We start from the raw sequence: 17569 nt of genomic DNA on the forward strand, positions 1-17569 counted from the left end.
CCCCCCTTACTTCATCGTGTCGACTCCCGTCTTCACCCTTGTCCTTAAGCCTAACTTGATTCCCAAGCCAAAATGACTAGATCGAGTAGGTGGTATGGATTGCAAGGGGAATTGAAAGTAGTTCTCAACAAGATTGATATAGCCAAGTCAATGTAAGTACATAACCAAATAAACATGGTATGCTTACTAGAGACTACCTACGATTACTAAAAGAAATTTTGGCTATCCAAGAAGATAACTGCGAATGGGAGATGGCAAAAATACAAGAGGAGATGACAAAGATGAAGGAACAACATGCTAGACAGTTAGATTGAATGGAGAAAGACATTGCCATACTAGAGAAATACATGATTGAAGAAGGAAGAAGGAGAAATTAATCCCTCCATCCTCTCTGAAGTTGGAGACCTCAAGGTGAAGCTCTACGATCACATTGTGGAGACCAAAAGGGAGATTGAACAAGGGGAGCTATAGTAGTGAAGAAAGAAGTTTAGAAGGAGTGGAGAGAGGGCACACCAAGAGACTCAGGACACCACACATTAGTCATGATACGATTGAGGAGAACAAAATGAGGAAGATTTGGGCATTACATGTGCATGTGGTTGGGGTGCAAGAAGGGGATTATACCAAGGCATTACATGTGCATGTGGTTGGGGTGCAAGAAGGGGATTATACCAAGGCAGACACCACCATATTATGTTAAAAAAAGGGCATAGAAGGCACACCATATATGGATGCATGGAGAGCAAGTAAGGACACCACATGTGCCCGCCGATTGGGCAGTTCCTAATTGAGTTGGGAATCCCAACCACAACCATCTTGATTGGATTGAGTTGGGAATCCCAACCACAACCATCTTGATTGGATTTATTCTTCTACCTCGTTAGTAGAGGAGGCTGGGGAAATTATTGATGTAAATACCATTTCTTCTAAATCTAGCTTTCTCCTCTCTTATCTTTGCTTCTTTTAGTGCCTGTTCATTTCCAATTCTCCTTTGTTTCACAAAATGGATTTCTCTTAACATATTCTTAGTTAAGGGCTCGTGATATTTTCTCTGTTTGCTCCCATTCACATAGAAGTCAAATGATGTTTCAAGTCTTGCTATGCCAGAGTGTGTGAACTCTCAAATTTTAAAAGGTCCTAAACCTGACAATTTCAACTTCCATTTTTTTTCTTGATGGCGCACATGATCACTAGGTCACCCTTGTTGAATTCTTGTTTGACCCCATGGTGATCAAACCATTTCTTTTTGCAAAGCTTCTCGACATACAACCCCCCTAAAGTTGGTGGCAACTTTTGTTCCCAATCATTTTGTTTCTCGTTTACTATTTTTATCAAAATAGTGCACATGATCTTATTGGTGCTTTCAGTGTGTCCATTCACCTATGGGTAATATGGAGAGAAGATTTCCTATGGATTACTATGAAGTCAGCCAAAAGGAGCCCCTTTCGCTTACTCTCGACATAAAGAGACTTAGCTATACTCCACTTTAATAAGGGCCTTTGCCTCTGCCCATTAGAACAATAGCAAGTAGCTACAATGATATACCTTACACAGGTAGATTTATCTTTCAAGGAATTCTAAACCTCATTTAAAAAAAACTACTTATAAGGGCACTATGTTGGCTAGAGGCATGCAATTCTAATTATTAGTGACATTGAATCGTTGGCGCTCATCACATCTTTTAACAAATTCAGCAACATCTCCAATAGGGACACATCTATGAAGGACTCCATCCTTTCTTCATTTATAAAGTTGTTTGGAGATTAGTTAAAATGGGGCAGCTAGCCAAATAAGCTTTTGGACTTTATCCATGGGTAAATTAGGACTAGTGAGTAGATTGAACAATATCCAAGCTCCATTTAGGATTTAAGTCAACTTGAAAAAGAGGAGCATCAGAAAGATCACTGGAGGTTCATCATTATAACTCTTGTGCATGCACATGGGTAACCCCTTTTCAAACTATAATAACAAGGAACCTTAATTTAGATCGTAAAGGTGCCTTAGCTGAATCAAAGATGAGGGCTATGTCATTTGCATAATATAAGAAAATGGCCACTAATGTCTTGGGTAGTCACTTAATAAACTTTAAAATCTCATCAATGTATAGTCTAAAAAGACAATACCCCTATTTGACCCAAATGTTTTTCTAATCTCTCTAAATTAGCCCTTTGGTACTTGGACCCACCCATTCAATGACGTATACAAGGTCATGACTCCCTAGATAACCTATGAATGAAGCTCCTCGAGGTGCTTGAAGGGGCATGCCCTAAGTATTGGGTCAAAATCCATGATTTAGCAATAGATGCTTCAAGAGTGAAAAATGTGGTTCAATAACGAGTAAGTCTTGTGGAAACCTGCTTGTCCTTTGGCCCTTTGACTCTTGTCCTTTGCGAATGTGATACTGTGAGGCTTGGAAAATGGTCCATATACCAAGGTTAATGTATGGCCAATCATGATGCTCTTACATTCTAGGGGATCATGTGCTCTATGGATCATGACAATCATATTAGTAGAATAAGAGGGTGGTAAGTCTTCACAAGTAACCCTATTAAATATGCTAGTGAGGATGAGGGCTAGAACATTCCATCCATGAGCAAAATGCTCAATTTCAAGGTGGTCTTGCCAAAAGCGTTTCAATCTATGGGCAGCATTCTAAGGCCCCAAGCTACCACCTCTTGGTCATAGAGATTACCTTTAAATTCCAAGGCATGTTACATTGCTACAATGCTCAACATATATATGAAAGTCATTGCCTTGCCATCTACCATGGCATATCTTGTGCTATTCTCATTGGGAGGATGTCCATGGTTGCAAGGATCACATATCGCAATTGTTAGAAGATCATGCATGCTACATGAAAACTCTAGTCATTTATGATGTAACCAAACATGAAACATTGGGTTCCTCATGATAGCTAATGCACTCTAGCTATCAATGAAAATGGAGATGGAGGATTGCTGTCCAACACTAAGATCTGCCAAAAGAAGGCATCTGAGCCATACACACTCCACAATCATTGTAAAAGCTATTATGTACTCAACTTCACCGCTTGCATGATATACATGAATCACCCAGGTGTGAAAGAAAAAGCCACTAGTGGACACTCACGTATCATAGCATGCAGCCTAATCAAAATCATTGAAACATGCAGTTGAGCATCACTCCCCTTAGCATATAATAAGTCAAGGGACGGAGTGTCCTGTGAGTATCTGAATACTTGCTTGGTAGCCTACCAATGCTTACTTCTAGGATTGTGCATAAACTTGATCAATTGGGAGAGACCCCAAATTGAATCTTTGGTCTCAAATTACATAGATAAATGAGGCACCCAACATCATGCTAATAAAGTGATGCATCAAATGGTTCACCTGCATCCTAAAGAGACTAAGCCTAGCACCTATCTCTCTACTGGTGTAGTAACATGCTTACAGTCTTCAAGACCAAACCATGTAGATAGCCTCTTGACTGTAACATCACAATACCATCATCACGATGCATAAACTCGATGCCCAAATAATAATACAATGAGCCCAAATCTATCATCTCAAATGACATGTGTAATTTAGCCTTGAAGGCTGATATCTTCTCCTCATTAGGGCATGTGTGAGTAGCATGTCATCATCATATAAAACGATGACCAAAAGACAATCTTTACTCCTCTTTACATAGAGGGTACTCTTAGTTTGATTGTTACAAAAACCATTTGCAAACCAAGTATGCGTTTATCTTCTTATACCATACTCTCGGAGCCTGTTAAGACCATATAAAGCTTTTCTTGAATACTTTAGATTCTTGCCCTTTTCAACAAAAGCATGAGGCTGAGATACATAGATCTCCTCATGCAAGTCGCCATTTAAGAAGGCAGTCTTAATATCCAATTGATGTACATTCTAATCATGATACACTACTAATACAATAATACACCTGATCGTAGTCATACGAGATGTGGATGCAAAGGCCTTGTCGTAATTTATGCCCCTCTCTTGAGCATAACCCTTTGTAATAACAAGCCTTGCCTTGAAGGCGATCAATGTTACCATCAACTTTACGCTTTACCTTATAAACCCACTTTGTACCAATGGCCTTTTTACCATAAAGTGAATTCACTAAATATACCAAGTGTAATTTTTAAGGATTGAGTCATACTCATCTTATATGGCCCGCATCCAATGATCATTTTCTCAAAGAAAATCGGTTTCTCTTCATTACATATATTAGCAATGAGGACATAATCTACAAAAGAATAAGATGCATGATGAGAACTTGCATGTGTCTTGCTAGGTAAAAGATTAGCTAATTTATTGTCCCGCACATGACAATACTAGCCATTTCGCATACTCTTGGATACTTACATGGCTACCCTTTCCTCATCATCCATAATTGCCTCATTAATAGGCTGATTTGTGGGCTGAAACTTGAGCTCATATTTAGCTAGTATGGGCTGATTTGTAGCACCTTTTTGAGCAAACAGTTGGATAAGTATTTTGCACCCAAAATCACCTTAGTCGACGCGGGATGTTTCCACGTGAAACTGTAGGAAAATCGTTCACGACGTGAACCGTTTTCTGTAACTTCATGCCGTGAACCGCTCCCACAATTAACGTCGCAATTCACAGGATTACCTTGCCAAAATAGGTAGAATTATCGTGACACCACACGAGGTCTGATAAAATTAAGATTCGTGAACATGCAAAAAATCATTCACGATATGAACTATTTTAGAGCACTTTATGGCGTGAAACATTTTCATTTCACGACGTGAATCATTTTAGAACCCTTCACGGCGTGAACCATTTTTTGTTCACAACGTGAACCAATTTCTTTTCACGACGTGAAACCTTTTCTCTTCACGGCATGAACTTTTTCTACAATTTCATGCTTTAATCAATTCCAACTTATGAACTTGGTATTGTCAGATTAAGGCTAAGGAAGTCTTGAGACCATTAAAAATCATAACAAGGTAACGTGGAATTCTAAGTCCAAAGCAAAAAATTTAAACACGTGAAAGTGCAGAAAATAGTTCATGAAGTGAATCGTTTCCTAACACTTCACGCCGTGAACTATTCTCTGCAATCTCATGCCATCAGAAATAAGTTGGCAAAATCTGACCAAAATTTAATTGGGGTAGCAAAATAGCTTATCAAATCATAGTCACATGCACTTGAGGTCTAGAAAGCTCCTTGGAGAGACGACCTCACTCTTGAGATGATAGCGTATCAAATCATCCAAGATCTTCCTATCAAAAGAGTGTGGGTTCAGGCCACTCAGTAAGCACTCACAATTGAGTGTCTTAAGGAATCTGACCACCATTGAAACTAGTATTGAAGAATCCATAAAAGAAGGGCGGCGATGCTCTGCGTTTGGGGAAGAGGAGAAACCACCCTCCCCTACCACATCCAATGGTATCATTTGATATAGCCTGGGGATTTTTTGGTCTCCAAACTAGCAATGACGAAGAAGCGCAATCTGCGGGCATGGGTCCGTCAACCAACGCTAGACTTAGTCCAAGGCAAGAAGTGCCTATCCAAACTTCAAATTTGAGGCTCTCAAACACTGGCACCCCCCGAATTGAGAAGAGACATGGAAGTGCGCGGCCAGGACGGGTCAAGTATTCTTCTTAACCTCAGAGGAAGTAGACTTAGATCTGAAAAGGATCGAGGTGGAACGACATCTACGAGAATTAAGCTCAAGGAAACAAGAGCTCGATACTCAAAGGCTAGAGCCGAACACAAAAAGGGATGGGAAGTGTAAACTTACTCCAATCACGGGGTAAAGAGCCGAAAATAGTCATGGGAAGAAGCGAGGGAGAAACTCCAAACTTAGAACCCATTAATGAAGAGCCGAGAGCGGAGGAAGGATTTGTAACCCTAGACGAAGAGGATCTACCAAGAGTGGCGGGCGAAGTGGAAGATTGCATGTACACTAAAAAGGACATTGAGTAGATGATCAATCATCCCATGTTCCTACAGGACATGGAACTCTTAATTCTACAAAGGTGTACAGAGGCGGCTAATGATGAGCCAATTTAGAATGAGGTGGTCGGACCATCCCATAGGTAGGAGATTCCTAAAAGAGCCAACATAGGAAGAGGATGAGGTCTAGGTAGGGGGGGAGCGATTCCTCAAAGACCTAGGGTGGGACCAACCATCAATTTTAATGCAGCCACAAGGACCGATCTGTTGAATATGGCCATGGAAATGGGCCGAGGAATGGTTAGGGAACTAGGCACTACTCTAGAATCCTGACCCTCCCAAATGAAGCCACACATCATTTCCAAGCTCATTCAAAAAATCTCTAGGGATGGGGATCCTATTCAACATGTAGAGATTTTTGAATCCACATGCAAAACCTATGGGCTTGTCAGTGATGTAACAATGATTCATGCTTTCTCACTGACCCTAGAAGGGAAAGCGCATCACTGGCTCCGAATCCTCAAACCCGAGGATAAGCTTAACTTCACATGACTCAAGAATGTGTTTGTGCCCAGCTTTGCCAGAGGTGGCGACAGATGGAGTCCTGTGGCATAGGTGCACAATATCAAATAAAAGGAAATGGAGTCGATGAGAGACTATGTCTCGACTAAAGCACTTAAATTCAAGGTGAAAACTACGTGAAAGGCTGACTGAGGATCAGTTATTACCTTGCTTCCGAAGAGGAGTTAGAGACCACAAGATGCATGATTATCTAGTATTAGCCTCCCGACCGGCTACTCTAAATGCATGTTACAAACTAGCAATTGAATATGAAGATAATATACTGGAATTACAAAAACCAAAAGATGTCAGAATATCTTTGGCAATGACTTCGCGTGTTTCAAGTCACCAAGAGATTGGAAAGCAAGTCGGAAACATGACTGTGGAAAAGCTTAGTAATGCAATACTGGAGAAATTGAAGGTAAAGGAGGGAAGAGAAACATCTGAGCATGTGCATACCCATATTTACCCCCATAAGGAATTGGTGTGGTGCTCTATGTGCAGATTGAATCACACTACCACCGAATGTTCACAATTAAGAGCAAGACTACTACTCTATTGTGCATACTGTGCAAAATTAGGGAATCATGACACTTCCATGTGCAGATATCCAAGGTTCAAAACAGTTGCATAGCTACTACTAGCACCTGGAGCTCCATTGGCCTTACCAACACCACCTCTGCAAATCACTGCAGCTGCTGCAGGAGGACATCCCAACTCTTCCTATTTACCTAGGGGGATGTTTCGGATATAAGATACTTCACCTTTACCAAACCACGGGCTAAAATCAACCAAGTGTTGAATAAAGAGCCATCTGAAGATATTGATATGATGCGTGAAGTAGAACTTAGTGGAGAGTATTATGAGGAGGAAGCTGTGGAGATCGCACCAGAATTCTATGTCCTACACAGAATAACACGCCAGTACCGGTGTTTCAAACCACGGTACAATGGAAGGGTAAGGACATAAACTCTAAGATGAGGAGAGGACCACTGCAATGTTTTGGTTGTGGTGGGCCGCATCGAATCGCTAAGTGTCCAAACAAGAATGTGGTTCTGATGCACCAACCCCAACAATTGACAGATCCACCCAATGACATGCCAATACTTACTTGTACTAAATGTGGCTTTGACCATTTGATCAAGGATTGTCCATACCGTGCAAGTGGTTTGACTTCCACTTATAACCAGGCCACCGTTCGGACCATTAGTGTGCAGCCTCAAAATATATCACTACTCAATGTCCTGACACACGAGCCCAGGCCCAATGTCAACGGCTTTATGAAGCCAAGATAAGGGCTAATCCGGTCAAGGATACAATGTATCCAAGAAACGAGCCAACAAGGGAAAGAGAATTGGACGTACCTACTCCAATTCTAGAAGAGACGGAAGAGGAATCTCAAGCAAACACAATGTCAAGAATGTTTGAGAAAGATACGTAGGGTGAGTGCATCCATTCATTCCCTAGGGATGGATACGAGACACACACATGGAAGAAACCCTCAATCGCCAGAAAACCTAGAGACATAGGTAGCCTCACCACGCGCGCGGCGGCTGTAATGTCCACTTCTGTGCAAATACCATTGGGACAACTACTACGCAGTTCACCAACATTATGGACAGACATAAAGGAATGGGTAGAAGGCGGACTAAGGCCGACCAACACTCCAGAGGATGTTCTGTCACCTCTGGGGCAGAAAGAACCTTAAAACACACAAGGGAAGGAACAACCAGAGTCGTTAAAATACCGGTTAATCAATTGGGACGTTATTACAAAAGTGACAACACTAATGCTACAATCCTAATCCATCGTAAATGGGTACCAGGCATTGGCTATCCTGGATGGTGGAGCGGTGATTAGCATCAAAACAAAACTGTGTTGGGAAAATTGGGAAAAACCCAATCTAATAAGAGCAGATCTAATCGTTAAAATGGTAGACAAAACATCTTCAAGGCCCATTGGGCTTTTGGAGAATGTGAAAATCAAACTCTTTACGTTTTGCTACCATCATACATTTGTAGTAATGGACCTTTTACGCCAACTGGACTCATATGACATAATATTGTGGAGACCCTTCATGAGGGAAACCAGATTGGTGCACGATTGGGCATTAGATCATGTGTATGTGTGTAGGGATTCGCAAATTTTAAAGATAGATCTGAGAATGTGGAGAGCACATCCCATGGAAGGGCAACTGTTCGTCCGGTAATGATTCGGTCACAATCGAGCGGACCACATCTATACAAATATGTCAACCATGGTGGAAAATTCCAAAGAGGAAGAGGAAGAGGAAGAGAAAATGTATGCATCACTTCCTCCTCTAGATTTCAATGAAAATTGGATGCATGTGCTAGCTACCATAGATGTGCTAGCTACCATAGATGTGATGCAACCCAGAGGAACCCAGTATGTGGAATATGAAACTGTTCCCACTACCTTTGTTTGTATGGTCAATTGGCAAACCATTGATGAGGAATCAGAAGAGGAGGCCTCTAGCATAGAAGGGATTGGATCACAAGGCCGTACCAATGCCCAATGCCTTAGAAGATGGCAAAAGCAGAAACGATATATTGCTTGACGAAATGCCCTCTTACGAAGAAAACCCATGGATGCCCAGTGGTTGAGATACCTCAAATCCACTAAGGTAAACAATGAGTTTTCTAAGGATTGGGGTGAGGAATTGAGTAAGATATCACTTGAAGGGAAACATAAGGAGAAAGTCATCCTTTAAGAACCAGAAACGCCTAAGCTTACAAAATTTGGGCATTGAAAACGAAACAAAGCTTTGCCAAAAGCCGAGCGAGAGGCCAGGAAAGTCATGGCTAAAATAATAAGTGAAAATGAGGATAAACCAGACTTGCTTTCAGTACTAAACCACTTTAAAACCTATATTGTTGAGACGAACGAAAAGTGGTCTGACTAATGACAAAAAGGGTTAAGGAAGATGGGATGTCCACATCATACGATGGCCCTGTTGAAGTCAAGGAAGTTGATATTGTGGGACCAAGGGACGAAGCCAAACCTGTTTATATTGCTAAGGACTTGACTTTGGCTAAAGAAAATGAGCTCGTTACTCTCCTTAAGGAATTTAAGGATTGTTTCACTTGGAACTACAAGGAGATGAAGGGTGTACCACATGAGGTGGTGCAACATACGATCCCAATCATGGAAGTATCAAGACCAACCAAGAAAAAAACCATACCATATGAATCCTAAATATGCGACAAAGGAGAAAATCAATAAACTCATTGATGCGGATTTCATCTATGAGACAGAACATACGGATTGGTTGTCACCAATTGTAATAGTGCCAAAAAAGAATGGGAAACTTGGGATATGTGTCGATCTTAAAAAGGTCAACGCAGCTACTAGGAAAGACCATTATCCATTACACTATACGGAACATGTTGGAGAGAGTGGCTGGTGAAGAAGCTTACAGTTTTTTGGATGGATTTTCAGGCTATAATCAAGTGTCTATAGCACCGGAAGACCAGCATAGGACAACTTTCAATACAATGTGGAACATGTTTACATACAAAGTCATGCCTTTTGGTCTCACCAATGCCCCAGCAACATTCCAACGATTGATGTGCATAGCCTTCAAAGACTACTTACAGAAGTGGTTGGAGGTATTCATTTTGATGATATGTGTGTACCCTCTTGATGGGTAGACCATCTGGCTTGCTTAAGGAAGGTTTTTGAGCGATGTCGAGATTATATCGTATATCCCTAAACCCTTTAAAGTGCCAATTTTGGGTCAAACATGGTGTGATATTGGGACACATTGTCTCTAAGAACGGTATATCCCCATGGATGACAGTAAGGTCAATTTGATCTTGGAACTGCCACCACCCACTAATTATAAGGGTGTGCAAAGATGTATGGGCCACGTTGGGTATTACCGCCGCTTCATAATCTTCTATGCTGAAATTGCTAGGCCATTGTACAAGCTACTCATTGTTGTCTTTGAATGGACTAAGGAATGCCATGAAGCATATGATTGATTGAAGCAGGCATTGGCTAGCACACCAATTCTAAGACCCCCCAATTAGGACCTATAATTTCATGTGCATATCGATACATCAAAATTTGCTATTGGATGCGTACTAGCACAACCCGGCGAGTTCAAATTGGACTATCCAGTTTGCTTTGCTAGTCGTCATCAATTGAATGATGTAGAAGTGAATTACACCACCACAAAGCAAGAAGGGTTGGCCATGGTTTATGCAGTCAAGAATTATCGACATTACCTATTGGCCAACAAATTCGTATTCTTCGTGGACCATTAGGCCTTATTATATTTGGTGAACAAACCTTGCAGCATGGGAAGAACCACACGATGGTTGCTATTACTATTGGAATTTAACTTTACAATTACGGTAATAAAGGGGACACAGCATGTGTTGGCCGATCAAATGTCAAGAATTCCAAATGGGGAACCAACAATTGGTGTTGATGATGACCTCCCTGATGCTTTTTTGTTCAAACTGGACATGGTGCCTGAATGGAGCGAGGAGATATCAAATTATCTAGCTTATGGTTTTCCACAAAAGAAACACCCTTAAATAAAGATAAAATGCGACGGCTTATCAAGCTTACTGCACCTTATCAATTAATTGCGAGAGAACTATATAAGCTAGGTAAGGACAATGTCCTAAGAAGATGTGTGAGAGAAGATGAGCTCGTCATCACGATATTGGATGAAGCTCATTCAGGGATAGCCAGAGGGCATTTTGCTGGAGAGATTACGGCTCGCAAGGTACTTCAAGCAGGACTATGGTGGCCTACATTATTCGGGGACGCCATAGAATTTGTTAAAAGGTGTGAAGAATGTCAGCGATTTGCTATTCCACAACTAAGGGACAAGATGTCGCTCACCCCTATTATTGTAAGACAACCCTTCGAGAAATGGGGGATAGATTTTGTTGGACCTATTAGTCTAGTGGCACATCCATCACAAGCCCGATATGTAATCGTGGCCACATACTATTTCACCAAATGGAGAGAAGCCAGAGCCTCAAAAGCGAGCTGATGCACGAACGAATCAGAAATGGCCTTCACAAGCAGGTTGGCTTATCTACTACTATGTGCTACCTTGCATTGCTTAGCCTCTCAAGTTAGCCTTGCTCACACTCACACCATACTGCACTAACAACTCATCGAAGCGAGGAGAGACAAGAAACATGATATTCATTAGGCTATGAGTTTGTACAATGCTCATCTTCCTCATAGCTCAAATAGGAGAGGTCACTCAAGATGCTCATTAATTAACCTATCTCACACGGAAGTAACCTAACTTGAGAGGCTTCAAGCTTCCATAGCTCTCACATGAGCTAAAATTTTTTTCTCACTAATTGCTCAAATTTAAAACTTAATGGAGCTCACATTAGCTAAACCAAGACAAGGGGGATGCATTTAGGGCAAGGATATATTGTATTATGCAAATATAATCACTCTCCTAGTCCATGCACAAGCATGATTCTAGCTCCACCAATGTTCGGGAAATATTTTTTATTGAACCGGATATTAATCCTCCTCGGTGTAGATTGAACATGCAATATGTGAATCTAAACAAGCATTGTATATACAAATTCATCCAATTATAACTATTTTTTTAATTTTTAAGAAGGCTAAATTTCCTTTTCCTCCAATTTGAGAAGGTTTGTTCCCAAGTTGAATCGGTTGTAGGTTAAAGCGAACTTATCTTTTCCCGAACCCTAAGCTCCATCTCTTCTTCTCTTTAACTATCTCCAATTTCATCAACTCACATAAGGACAAGATCACACATACAAGGTGCCCACACACTAATGTCCATACTAGTTGGCCATTATTGCTACCTACATGCACGCACCTATTCATAGCGACTAGCACTTGCTTATAAAATCATGGCAGACGCTCCACCGTTATGCCACCTTATCCGAGATTATCCACATCCCTTTAGCATGCAACTACAACCACCTAGAGCTAAATCTCAAGCTATTCCCACTTAATCTCACTCTAATCGAACAAAATTTCCCTTACATAAATTCAATGGTACTAGCAAATCATCGAGTTAGAGTTCACCATTAGAGCGTTGTGGATGTCCATATTAATGTGTACTACATTATGAAATCTCCCTAAGCAGTCAACCCTTTGTAAGATAGCGCCCATGTGCACAAAATACTATAATTTGCCCCGAGTTGGTCCATATCTTATTCATGAGACCACTACATTGTCACTAATAACCTTCTCAACCACACTTACTGGTCTTGAAAAATTTTAATGATTGTAAGGTAGGTTTACCGAAAATGGAACAAAAATTAAAGAGCAATCCCTAAGTAAGGCAAATTTTCTATGTATAGCTATAACTATTATTCATGGCCAAAAAAATTCTTGTACCCCAAAATGAACAGATCAACCCTTTGACTACATTGACCATAGCTCAAAATAAAGCAGGAATAGGGTGTGGAGATTACAAGCTCTAGAGAGCAGGGATAGGGTGTGGAGATTACAAGCTCTGAAGTAGAGTTGTCTTGACACAAAGATATGTGGAAGTGGGTTGTTGGGGTTGCAACAATGAAAGCGCTATGCACATCCACTACACTTCTCCCCCCCTGGTGGGACATCATTATTATGATAAACTACCCTAACTATTAATTAGGGATAACCCTTGGTTAGCATAACCTCAACGTTCTGTCTCTTCAGAGAGGATATGAAATCTCCCACCTCAAGATCCCTATACTTTGCCTCCATCCAAGTATGCTTTATGCCTCAACAAGTCCTGTGAGGACATTCCTTTTCTCTCCTCCTCACTACCTTTGTGTTCTTTGCACCCCTCTATCTGTGGCTCGGATCCATCCCTTTAACTGCCCTTGAATTATCCTTCTAGATGCCTTCACCACAAAAGTTACACCTACACGGCTACATTCATTGGAGATCACTTGCTCAACCTCACCCCATTTTTCATCCTAATGTCTCAGTGCTTGTATTTTAAAGGCCTCTGATTTTCTAGGTAAGCAGCTCACCATTCGATATGATTCTTCTTCCATGGCCCATTCCCCACTCCCCCACAATTGCTGCCTCTCCATATTTGAGGTGACACAGCCTCGCCTTCATGCCAGTTCTTGCAAAAGCCGGGTGATCACAATTTGTCCACATAAATCCTAAGCTGACATACCATATTGTTTGCTGGCAGCAGTGTGTCTGGATTGATGTATTGGGCACTCCAATACAACATCACAGCCTTCAAACACAAACTCAGCATGCCTTACCTTCTTCCCTGCAATTGTTGAGGATTCATGCCATGCTTACAGGAGAGAGATTAGGTTACATAGCCAGATCTTTGTTATCCAAATAAGATAATTTTACAACCCCAAGAGGGATAACCACTTGTTCACAATTTTTATATGGTTGACAAAGCACATTAGTTGATGAAGATAGTTTGAAACACAGGCTTGACAATTGCACGTGTCCCTTTTTCCTTCCCCTAAAGAAAGCAATTTTGTCCCCTTTGAATATGCTTGTTTAAATATTAGTGAGAAATGAAGAGAGAAACTTATCATCAATACAAGCTCAACCTTGAAACGCCATGTAATATGAGTAGTGGTGGTTTGAACTGACCAAAGTTGAGAAGCAAGACATAAAAATTAATAGCCCTTCCTGTAAGTCTGATTATTTCGTGGAGTACTGGCATTCACAATATCTTGCCATTTTCCATTTCAACTGTGCTACCCTGTAAACTCTCTTGTGAATTCCAAGTCCAATCACTTCATCAATTTCTTATATCAACATACTAAGCACATGGTCGATGGTGGTTTTAAAATGATACAAGAAAAAAAGTTAAACAAAGTAAAAGACGGAAGAATGTCAAGCTGTAGAAGTTTTTTCCAGCAATGGAATGCAAGAGACCCTATTTGCTAGCTATTGGTTTGGAAACAGACAGAGAGACACAGAGATAGAGAGGAAGAGAGAAGTTATGGTCAAAAAGCCACATATGTCACAAGTTTCAAGGTCATATGATTCTGCTCCTTCATTATCTATGAGTTGGCTAAGCTTGTGTTTGCCACCAATTGTAATCAAGATGCACACACTCAATTATCACAAGGCAATTGTTAGCAAGCTGCTAACACTTAATATCACAAATTTTTCTGACAGTGAATGCCTTTAATACATGACATTGTGCATTGGATAGAAAACATCCGTCATCAATCTGTTGAAAGTGGCAGGGGGCATCACCTTATATTCATAATGTCTGTAGCGATGAGGACCTGTATTTCCTTGTACCTGATGATGGCATAAAAGTTTAGCTTACTTCTTCCTTATTGAAAAAAGGAAGTAATCATCTTTGCTGCTGGTACAGCTTCCAAATGATTACAAGGCAAGACTTGATATGTGTGCTTCCAATACATATACAAAATAAACACGAGGCAAGAGACTTGATAAGTTGATATGTTGATTGCTAGTACAGCTTCCGGGTGATCACAAAGAAAGAGACTTGATTGGCAACCTCTCTATAACAAAAGAAGATTTAACTTGCTACCAGAATATCAAAAAAATCATGGGCATGGAGGTAGTGTAAAGTTTTTCTCCTGCAAGAGTTCTACCAGATGTGTGTAGTATATTAATGTAAAAGCAATTCCGGATGCCTCTCACAAATTACAAAGTAAAATGGGATAATAATATGGGATATGATAGAATGCTAACATTGCTAGACTGTGAGAAAACCTCCTGAACTGGACTCTCGCTCTAGTTTCTCAACTAGTTCAGGATACATGGCGAGCCTAAGACCCCCATAAGCAGGTTTCTCCCAAGGTCTGTCAGCGAACTTGGCAGCTTCTCTGAGTGTTTCTACAAAAGTAGAAGAGGAGTCCTCCTGCAGCGAATCAACTAGACCTGCTTCATGTGCCATAATGCCAGTATACTTGACACCTTGAAGCACCATGTCCTTGAAGACCTTCGGGGTCACCTTTGCTCGCATCAGTGCAACAGAACCAGGTGGTAGAACAAAGTTGATATCCACAGCACTGGAGTAAAGAAACCCTCGATCTTTTCTCATGATCCGGTGGTCATGTGCCATGGCAAAGAGGAGTCCACCTGCTGCAGCGTGACCACAAATGGCCGCATAAGTGGGCATGTTGAGCTTGAGGAGTTCCAAGACTACACGCTCGAGCTCACGGAGGATGTATGGGACTCGTGTTTCAGGCTCCGCCTTTGTCCACTCAAGATCAAGACCATTGGAGAAGAATTTCCCATCATTGGTGGTGACAAGAGCCCGCGCATCAGATGCCGCCGCAAAAGCCAGGTGTTGGCGAATTTGGGAGCACAGCGATGGCGAGAAGCGGTGCTCTGTTTCGCCTGTCAAGCGAAGCACCAAGATGCTACCAGTTCTTTCAAGCGAGCACATCCTGAAGAAAAAGAAGACAAAGCTAGAAAGTCAATCTACACAAGATGCTTTCTGATGCAGATCCTAAACCTGATCCATAGCCTGACTCCTTGTCAGCCCTTCCCCAACCCCCACCATTGCTTTCTGTCAGCACTCTGAGAATAATTGATGGGCATCAGCTTGTGAACCAAAGCACCTTACCCCTCAGATTTACTGCCGTTCTTGTCCAAAAACATCTAATTTGAGCTTCGTATAACAAAAAAACAAGGACAGTACTCGGATGGCATTCAACCCTTGCCTTGTTGGGCTCATAGACTAACCCTCACATCTACTTTTCTTAAAGCAGCTTAACTAGGCATCAATGTTTGCCTGATACAAAACATTATTGACAAAACATTAGGCCTGGAGCATGCCTGGTGTGGTACCAATTGTCCAAGGCCCACCCCAGTGCCGTCATGTGTCGCAAGTCATCCAACACAGGTGATGGCTTGGGTGCCCCTCAGTGTGCACATTGACAACCCTTGATGGGGTCCTCCGGCTTGCGGCTCTCTTAGCTGCCATGTGATCCACAGCATTGCACCCAAGCGAGCCGTGTGTGAATTTTAAAGGCATGCCACATCACACTCAGACACCCTTGTGGAGGCCTGCCTGTGGGTAGGAGGCGCCCTTTGTGAAGCAGGGCATAGATCCCGTGCAGGTGGTAAATCTAACCCTAGTTTTTTTTCCCTCGTCGACTCGTCTGGCGATCGTGTGCTAACCCTAGAATGTGTCCCTAATACTAACCCTTAAATTTAACCCGAGCCCTATATTTAACCCTAACCCCAATTTTAGCCATAACCTCGCTTCTGATCATGCGAAAACGGGTGCCAGCAGAAGGTGGAGAGGCTTACTTAGCTCGTTTGATGAAGACCCGGCCGCTGACTGCTTGACGACGAGCTTGCAGGACACACCCTTTGCTATGCTAGTCTCTCCTCAGAGAGACATAAAGTAAAATAGAAACGTTAAGTATTTACCACGTCTCTTTTATTATCTTTTAATGCAACGAGTAACCTCAAGTAGTCCAAAGACAAATCTCCAAACTGCATGCCCGAGCCTCGAGAAATTTTGGCCCAATTCTTATCATGCTGTCACGTAACAGCCCGCCCTGTGAAACTCGACATGTTACGGTTTTGCTTGTATGCATGTATGATCGTGTAAGTATATGTATGAGTATGCATCTATGCATATGCATACATGTGCACGCGCATGCGAGTGAGTGAGTGTGCATGTGTGTTTTTATGTGTGGTATGTGTTTGTATATGCCTGTGTACACGTGTGTATGCACGTGTGCATGTGTGCATGTGTCTATGTGTACACCTGTGTATGCACGTGTGCATGTGTGCATGTGTCTATGTGCCACTCTCTCATATAGACTTATATCTATGTGTCTCTCTCACACGCATGTCTTTGTCACGTACAGACACAACCCTCTCTCTCACACATACGTACACATGCACTCACACATAGAAACTCTCTCTCTCTCTCTCTCTCTCTCTCTCTCTCACACACACACACACACAGACGTACACACCCTCCACACTTATGTGTGTGGCCGTGTGTACGTATACATATGTGTGTGTGAATGTGCTTATATATAATAGTATTAATATAATACTGTTATATATTCACTATATGTATAATTACCATAATACATTAGTATATATTTACTATATATATATATGTCTTTAATTTTTTT

General features: G+C 41.5%; 1 pseudogene across 1 annotated transcript; it reads right to left on the reverse strand.

The window, feature by feature from the left end:
- Positions 1-15049: 15049 nt before the first annotated feature.
- On the reverse strand, positions 15050-16910 carry LOC147636947 (enoyl-CoA delta isomerase 2, peroxisomal pseudogene; annotated as a pseudogene). Its single transcript, XR_015266303.1, has 2 exons — positions 16725-16910; positions 15050-15856 (listed from the first exon to the last, which is right to left on the reverse strand). The product of XR_015266303.1 is annotated as an enoyl-CoA delta isomerase 2, peroxisomal pseudogene (transcript).
- Between the last annotated feature and the right edge of the window lie 659 nt (positions 16911-17569).

Source organism: Cibotium barometz, chromosome 7 (assembly GCF_041138505.1).
Source record: "Cibotium barometz isolate CiBa-2024 chromosome 7, ASM4113850v1, whole genome shotgun sequence".
In the NCBI taxonomy this organism is placed as follows: Eukaryota; Viridiplantae; Streptophyta; class Polypodiopsida; order Cyatheales; family Cibotiaceae; genus Cibotium; species Cibotium barometz.